Here is an 8,813-nt window from a genome sequence, read left to right as displayed (position 1 = left end):
ATCAATTTTTCAAAATTTCTTTTAATTATTTCAAAATCTTTTACTTTATTTTCGAGAATTCTTCCCATCTTCTCACATCCTTCTTTTTAAAGGACTAACACTCTTCTTCAAGGTGCAATTCGAACTCCCTCCTTTATATGTTCGAATTCTTTTCCATCTACCTCCTCCTTCTATTCTTCTTTTCCTCTGACACCTCAAGGAATCTCTATACTGTGACATAAAGGATTCCCTACTTTCTTGTTCTCTTCTCTTTTATATGAGCAGGAACAAAGATAAAGGCATACTTTTTCAAGCTGATCCTGAACCTGAGAAGACCTTGAAGAGAAAGCTAAGAGAAGCTAAAGCACAATTCTCTTTAGAGGGCCTAACAGAGCTCTTCAAGGAAGAAGAAACCATGGCAGCCGAAAACAACAATGCCAACAATGCAAGGAAGGTGCTTGGTGACTTTACTGCACCTACTCCCGACTTCTATGGGAGAAGCATCTCAATCCCTACCATTGGAGCAAACAACTTTGAGCTTAAGCCTCAATTAGTTTCTCTAATGCAACATAATTGCAAGTTTCATGGACTTCTATTGGAAGATCCTCATCAGTTCTTAGCTGAATTATTGCAAATCTGTGACACTGTCAAGACCAATGGGGTTGACCCTGAAGTCTATAGACTTATGCTTTTTCCTTTTGCTATAAGAGACAGAGCTAGGACATGGTTGGACTCACAACCTAAAGAAAGCCTGAACTCTTGGAAAAAGCTAGTCAATGCCTTCTTGGCAAAGTTCTTTCCAGCTCAAAAATTGAGCAAGCTTAGAGTGGAAGTCCAAACCTTCAGACAGAAGGAAGGAGAATCCCTCTATGAAGCTTGGGAAAGATACAAGCAATTGATCAGAAGATGTCCTTCTGACATGCTTTCTGAATGGAGCATCATAGGAATTTTCTATGATGGTCTGTCTGAACTATCCAAGATGTCATTAGATAGCTCTGCTAGAGGATCTCTTCATCTGATGAAGACGCTTGTAGAAGCTCAGGAACTCATTGAAATGGCTGCAAATAACCAATTCATGTACACTTCTGAAAGGAATACTGTGAATAATGGGACAACTCAGAAGAAGGGAGTTCTTAAGATTGATACTCTGAATGCCATACAGGCTTAGAATAAATTATTGACCCAACAAGTCAATATGATTTCTCAGAGTCTCTCTGGAATGCAAGCAGCAACAGGCAGTACTAAGGAAGCTTCCTCTGAAGAAGAAGCTTATGATCCTGAGAACCCAGCAATGGAAGAGGTGAATTACATGGGAGAACCCTATGGAAACACCTATAATCCTTCATGGAGAAATCATCCAAATCTCTCATGGAAGGATCAACAGAGACCTCAATAAAGTTTCAACAACAATAATGGTGGAAGAAACAGGTTTAGCAATAGCAAGCTTTTTCCATCATCTTCTCAGCAACAGACAGAGAATTCTAAGCAAAGCCACTCTGACTTAGCAACCATTGTCTCTGATCTAATTAAAACCACTCAAAGTTTCATGACTGAAACAAGGTCCTCCATTAGAAATTTAGAGGCACAAGTGGGTCAGCTGAGTAAGAAAATTACTGAACTCCCTCCTAGTACTCTCCCAAGTAATACAGAAGAGAATCCAAAGAGAGAGTGCAATGCCATAAACACGTCTCACATAGCCGAACCTGGAGAGGAGGAAGAGGCAGTAATCTCCACTGAGGAAGTCCTCAATGGACGTCTACTGACCTCCAAGGAGTTCCCTAATGAGGAACCATGGGAATCTGAGGCTCAGACTGAGACCATAGAGATTCCATTGAATCTACTTCTGCCATTCATGAGCTCTGATAAGTATTCTTCCTCTGAAGAGGATGAAGATGTTACTGAAGAGCAAGTTGCTAAGTATCTTGGAGCAATCATGAAGCTAAATGCCAAGTTATTTGGTAATGAGACTTGGGAGGATGAACCCCCTTGCTCATCAAAGAACTGGATGACTTGACTAGGCAGAGATTACCTCCGAAGAGACAAGATCCTGGAAAGTTCTCAATACATTGTACCATAGGCACCATGACCTTTGAGAAGGCTCTGTGTAACCTAGGGTCAAGCATAAACCTCGTGCCTCTCTCTGTAATGGAGAAACTAGGGATCATTGAGGTACAATCTGCAAGAATCTCACTGGAGATGGCAGATAATTCAAAGAAACAGGCTTAAGGACTTATAGAGAATGTCTTCGTAAAGGTTGAAGACCATTACATCCCTGCTGATTTCATAATCCTAGAGATTGGGAAGTGTATGGATGAATCCATCATCCTTGGCAGACCCTTCCTAGCCACAGCAAAAACTGTGATTGATGTTGACAGAAGAGAATTGATCATTCAAGTGAATGGAGACTCCCTTGTGTTTAAAGCTCAAGGATATCCCTCTGTCACCATGGAGAGGAAGCATGAAGAGCCTCTCTCAATACAGAGTCAAACAGAGCCCCCACAATCAAACTCTAAGTTTGGTGTTGGGAGGCCACAACCAAACTTTAAGTTTGGTGTTGAACCCCCACATTCAAACTCTAAGTTTGGTGATGGGAGGTTCCAACATTGCTCTGAATATCTGTAAAGCTCCACGAGAGCCACTGTCAAGCTATTGACATTAAAGAAGCGCTTATTGGGAGGCAACCCAATTTTTACTTATCTATAATAAATTTCTATCTTCTTTTGTTATTTTATGTTTTCTATAGGTTGATGATCATGTGAAGTCACAAAACAATTGAAAAAGCAAAAACAAAAGGAAAAATAGAATGAAAAATAGAACACCCTGGAGGAGAAACTTACTGGCGTTTAAACGCCAGTAAGGGTAACAGAATGGGCGTTAAACGCCCAGTCTGGCACCATTCTAGGCGTTTAACGCCAGAAATGGGCACCAAACTGGCGTTTAAAGCCAGGAATGGGCAAAAAGCTGGCGTTTAACGCCAGAAATGGGCACCAGACTGGCGTTTAACGCCAGAAATGGGCACCAGACTGGCGTTTAACGCCAGGAATGGGCAAGAAGCTGGCGTTAAATGCCAGAAATGGGCAGCAGCCTGGCGTTTAACGCCAGGATTGGCAGCAAGGGGCATTTTGCACGATACATGGTGCAAGGATGAGAAATCGTTGACACCTCAGGATCTGTGGACCTCACAGGATCCCCAAAAAGCCCACCTCTCTCTCTCTTCTTCACCCATTCACCAATCACCTCAATACCTCTTCCCCAAAAACCCCTCACCTATCAAATCCCACCATTCTCTTCACCACTCACATCCATCCTTCATAAAACCCTACCTACCTCACCATTTAAATTCAAACCACTTTACCACCCAAACCCACCCATAATGGCCGAACCATACCCCCCTCCCCACTTCTATATAAACCCATCTTCACTCCTTCATTTTCACACAACCTAAACACCACTTCTCCCCCTTGGCCGAAACACAGCCTCCTACATCTCCTCTATTTCTTCTTCTTCTACTCTCTTCTTTCTTTTTTTTGATCGAGGACGAGCAACCTTCTAATTTTGGTGTGATAAAAGCTAAAGCTTTTTTGTTTTTCATAACCATTAATGGCACCAAAGGCCGGAGAAACCTCTTGAAAGAGGAAAGGGAAGGCAAAAGCTTCCACCTCCGAGTCTTGGGAGATGGAGAGATTCCTCTCAAAGGTGCATCAAGACCACTTCTACGAAGTTGTGGCCAAGAAGAAGGTGATCCCCGAGGTCCCTTTTAAGCTCAAAAAGGGCGAATATCCGGAGATCCAACATGAGATCCGAAGAAGAGGTTGGGAAGTTCTCACCAACCCATTCAACAAGTCAGAATCTTAATGGTTCAAGAGTTCTATGCCAATGCATGGATCACCAAGAACCATGATCAAAGTGTGAACCCGGATCCTAAGAATTGGCTTACAATGGTCCGAGGAAAATACTTAGACTTTAGTCCGGAAAATGTAAGGTTGGCATTCAATTTGCCTATGATGCAAGGAGATGCACACCCATACACTAGAAGGGTCAACTTTGATCAAAGGTTGGACCAAGTCCTCATGGACATCTGTGAAGAGGGCGCTCAATGGAAGAGTGATTCAAGAGAGAAGCCGGTTCAACTAAGAAGGCATGTCCTCAAGCCCGTGGCTAGGGGATGGTTGGAGTTCATCCAACGCTCAGTCATTCCTACTAGCAATCGATCTGAAGTTACTATAGACCGCGCTATCATGATTCATAGCATCATGATTAGAGAGGAAGTAGAAGTTCATGAGGTTATATCCCAAGAACTCTACAAGGTGGCGGACAAGTCCTCCACTGTGGCAAGGTTAGCCTTTCCTCATCTTATTTGTCACCTCTGCAATTCAGCTGGAATTGACATAGAGGAAGACATCCTCATTGATGAGGACAAGCCCATCACTAAGAAAAGGATGGAGCAAGTGAGAGAACCTCACCAAGAGCATGACGAAACTCCTCATCATGAAATCCCTGAGATGCCTCAAGGTATGCATTTTCCTCCACAAAACTATTGGGAGCAAATCAACACCTCCCTAGGAGAATTGAGTTCCAACATGGGACAACTAAGGGTGGAGCACCAAGAGCATTCCATCCTCCTCCATGAAATTAGAGAAGACCAAAGAACCATGAGAGAGGAGCAACAAAGGCAAGGAAGAGACATTGAGGAGCTCAAGCAGTCCATAAGATCTTCAAGAGGAAGAACAAGCCGCCATCACTAAGGTCGACCCGTTCTTTAATTTTCTTGTTCTTTATTTTCTGTTTTTCAAATTATTATGCTTTATGAATTTCAAATGAAAAATGTTTTTAATTGAAAAAGAAAAGAAGTGCATGAATTTCAAATTTTAAAACAGTTTAATTATCTTGATGTGGTGGCAATACTATTGTTTTTCTGAATGAATGCTTGAATAGTGCATATTTTTTAATTTGATTGTTTATGAATGTTAGAATTGTTGGCTCTTGAAAGAATGATGGGAAAAGGAGAAATGTTATCTGATGATCTGAAAAATCATAAAATTGATTCTTGAAACAAGAAAAGGCAGTGAAAAGCTTGCAGAAAAAAAAAGGCGAAAAAAAAGAGAGAAAAGAAAAAAGAAAGAAAAAGAAAAGTGACGTTAGGATTTTTGCCAGTAAAGAATTTTATAAAAACAGTCACGTTGTAGATATAGTCTCTAAACCAACAGAAATTCCTTCGTACAAATGTTTTGGTTGTCACAAGTAACAAATGCCTTTAAAATTGATAACCGAGTATTTAAACCTTGGGTCGTCTTCTCAAGGAATTGCAGGGAAGTATGTTCTTATTATTGGTTATGAGTTTGTAAATTGGGGGTTTTGGAGTTTGGAAAATGGGCACAGGTATATTATCAAAGCAATAAAAATAAATAAATAACTATAAAATAAACTCTTGGCAAGGTATAAGAACTGGAAGTCCTATCCTAGTTATCCTTATCAATTGTAATGAGAATTGGATTCTTCTCTCACTTGTTAACCTCTAACTATGAAGGTAAGTTAAGTGGATGAATTAATTCTGATTCCTCAAGTTCTAGTCTTTCCTTGGGAAAAGTTAGAGTTATTGGAACTCGAATTAATTCTTGAAAAATTCCAATTTTCAATCAACAATGAGTTTGATAACTCAAGTGTCTCCAATGACTCAACCAAAGCCAAAAGGGGAAAATTCAAATTATAAATAATAGAGAGAACAATCATATATCTGAAATACCTCAATTAGCACTAATAAAGATATCAAATGTAACATGGAAGAGTTCATAAATTAAATTAGGAAAATAAATAAAAGGAACATTGAACCTGTGATGAAGAAGAAATAATCATAAATCCTAAAACAAAATCCTAATAGAGAGGAGAGAATCTCTCTTTCTAAAAACTATATCTACTCCTAAAATTATGAATATGAAAGTTTATCTATGTATGGATGCATTCCCCCACTTTATAGCCTCTAATCTGTGTTTTCTGGGCTGCAAACAGGGTCGAAAACAGCCCAGAAATCACTGGAGATGAAATCTGCCACGCTGGTTTTTTGTCACTGCGACACGGCCGCATGGAGCACGCGGTCGCGTCACCTAGTGTCAGGGAAACTATGGCATATTATATATCAAATCGAAGCCCGGGACGTTAGCTTTCCAACGCAACTGGAACCGCGTCGTTTGGACCTCTTTAGCTAAAGTTATAGCCGTTTGAGTGCAAAGAGGTCAGGCTGGACAGCTTAGCAATTTCTCCAACTTCTTGTATTCCTTCCACTTTTGCATGCTTCCTTTCCATCCTCTAAGCCATTCCTGCCCTGTAATATCTGAAATCATTTAACACACATATCAAGGCATCTAATGGTGATAAGGGAAAATTAATTTTTGGTAATTAAAAGGCTCAGGAAGCAAGTTTCCAATTATAGAATAAAATTAGGAAGGAAATATAAAACCATGCAAATATTATGAATAAGTGGGTAAAGAGTTGATAAAATCCACTCAATTGAGCACAAGATAAACCATAAAATAGTGGTTTATCAAAAAGTAAGCAGAAAAAGCCAATACCCCTTTAAACCAAAAGGCAAGGGTGATAGAAAGGATCCAAGGCTTTGAGCATCAGTGGATAGGAGGGCCCACAAGAATAAAATCCTGGCCTAAGCGGCTAAACCAAGCTGTCCCTAACCATGTGCTTGTGGCGTGAAGGTGTTAAGTGAAAACTTGAGACTGAGCGGTTAAAGTCGAGGTCCAAAGCAAAAAGAAGAGTGTGCTTAAGAACCCTGGACACCTCTAATTGGGGACTCTAGCAAAGCTGAGTCACAATCTGAAAAGGTTCACCCAGTTATGTGTCTGTGGCATTTATGTATCCGGTGGTAATATTGGAAAACAAAGTGCTTAGGGCCACGGCCAAGACTCATAAAGTAGCTGTGTTCAAGAATCAACCTACTTAACTAGGAGAATCAATAACACCATCTGGATTCTGAGTTTCTATAGATACCAATCATTCTGAACTACAAGGAATAAAGTGAGATGCCAAAACTGTTCAGAAGCAAAAAGCTAAAAGCTCCGCTCATCTAATTAATACTGATCTTCATAGATGTTTTTGGAATTCATTGTATATTCTCTTCTTTTTATCTTATTTGATTTTCAGTTGCTTGGGGATAAGCAACAATTTAAGTTTGGTGTTGTGATGAGCGGATAATTTATACGCTTTTTGGCATTGTTTTTAGTATGTTTTTAGTATATTTTAATTAGTTTTTATTATATTTTTATTAGTTTTTAAATAAAAATCATATTTCTGGACTTTACTATGAGTTTGTGTGTTTTTCTGTGATTTCAGGTATTTTCTGGCTAAAATTGAGGGACCTGAGCAAAAATCTGATTCAGAGGCTAAAAAAGGACTGCAGATGCTATTAGATTCTGACCTCCCTGCACTCAAAGTGGATTTTCTGGAGCTACAGAAGTCCAATTGGCACGCTCTAAATTGCTTTGGAAAGTAGACATCCTGGGATTTCCAGCAATATATAATGGTCCATACTTTGCCCGAGATTTGATGGCCCAAACAGGCGTTCCAAGTCAGCTCATGAATTCTGGCGTTTAACTCCAAAACTGGCACAAAAGCTGGTGTTTAACTCCAAGAAAAGTCTCTACACATGAAAGCTTCAATGCTCAGCCCAAGCACACACCAGGTGGGCCCGGAAGAAGATTTCTTCATTAATTACTTATTTCTGTAACCCTAGGCTACTAGTTTTCTATAAATAGGACCTTTTGCTATTGTATTTTCATCTTTTACTCATACTTGGATAGACCTTTTCACGTTTGGGGGCTGGCCTCATGGCCATGCCTAGACCTTGTTCTTATGTATTTTCAACGGTGGAATTTCTACACACCATAGATTAAGGTGTGGAGTTCTGCTGTTCTTCATGAATTAATACAAAGTACTATTGTTTTTCTATTCAACTCAAGTCTATTTCTTCTCCAAGATATTCATTCGTTCTTCAACTTGATGAATGTGATGATCCGTGACACACATCATCATTCTCACCTATGAACATGTGCCTGACAACCACCTCTGTTCTACTAGCAATGGCTTGAATGCGTATCTCTTGGGTTTCTAATCTAAGATTGGAAACTTCGTGGTATAGGCTAGAATTATTGGCGGCCATTCCTGAGATCCGGAACGTCTAAACCTTTTCTGTGGTATTATGAATTGGATCTGGGATGGGATGACTGTGACGAGCTTCAAACTCGCGATTGTGGGGCGTGTGACAGACACAAAAGGATCAATGGATCCTATTCTGACATGATCGAGAACCGACAGATGATTAGCCGTGCGGTGATAGCGCATTTGGAACGTTTTCACTGAAAGGACAGGAAGTAGCCATTGACAATGGTGATGCCCAACATAAAGCTTGCTAAGGAAAGGAGTATGAATGATTGGAAGAAGGCAATAGGAAAGCAGAGGTTCAGGAGGAACAAAGCATCTTCATACGCTTATCTGAAATTCGAACCAAAGAATTACATAAGTATCTCTATCTTTATTTTATGTTTTATTTATCTTTTAATTATCAATTCTCCATCACCATCTGAATTTGCCTGACTGAGATTTACAAGGTGACCATAGCTTGCTTCAAGCTGACAGTCTCCGTGGGATCAATCCTTACTCACGTAAGGTATTACTTGGACGACCCAGTGCACTTGCTGGTTAGTTGTGCGGAGTTGTGACAAAGTGTGATTCACGTTTAAGAGCCCCAAGTCCTTTGGCGCCATTGTTGATGATCACAATTTCGTACACCACACACCAAGCCTTCTTCCTAGACCCGTGTAAAGTAGCAT

The 8,813-nt window shown here is 40.1% G+C and overlaps 1 non-coding gene across 1 annotated transcript; it reads right to left on the bottom strand.

Moving 5' to 3' along the window:
* Window positions 1–796: 796 nt before the first annotated feature.
* Window positions 797–904, bottom strand: LOC112725051 (small nucleolar RNA R71). Its single transcript, XR_003164182.1, has one exon. It is a non-coding gene; the product is annotated as a small nucleolar RNA R71 (small nucleolar RNA).
* Window positions 905–8,813: the final 7,909 nt, after the last annotated feature.

The sequence above is a fragment of the Arachis hypogaea genome, chromosome 11 (assembly GCF_003086295.3).
Source record: "Arachis hypogaea cultivar Tifrunner chromosome 11, arahy.Tifrunner.gnm2.J5K5, whole genome shotgun sequence".
NCBI classification, from domain to species: Eukaryota; Viridiplantae; Streptophyta; class Magnoliopsida; order Fabales; family Fabaceae; genus Arachis; species Arachis hypogaea.
The sequence above is the reverse complement of the archived record's forward strand: the minus strand, read 5'-3'. Positions and strand labels throughout refer to the sequence as shown.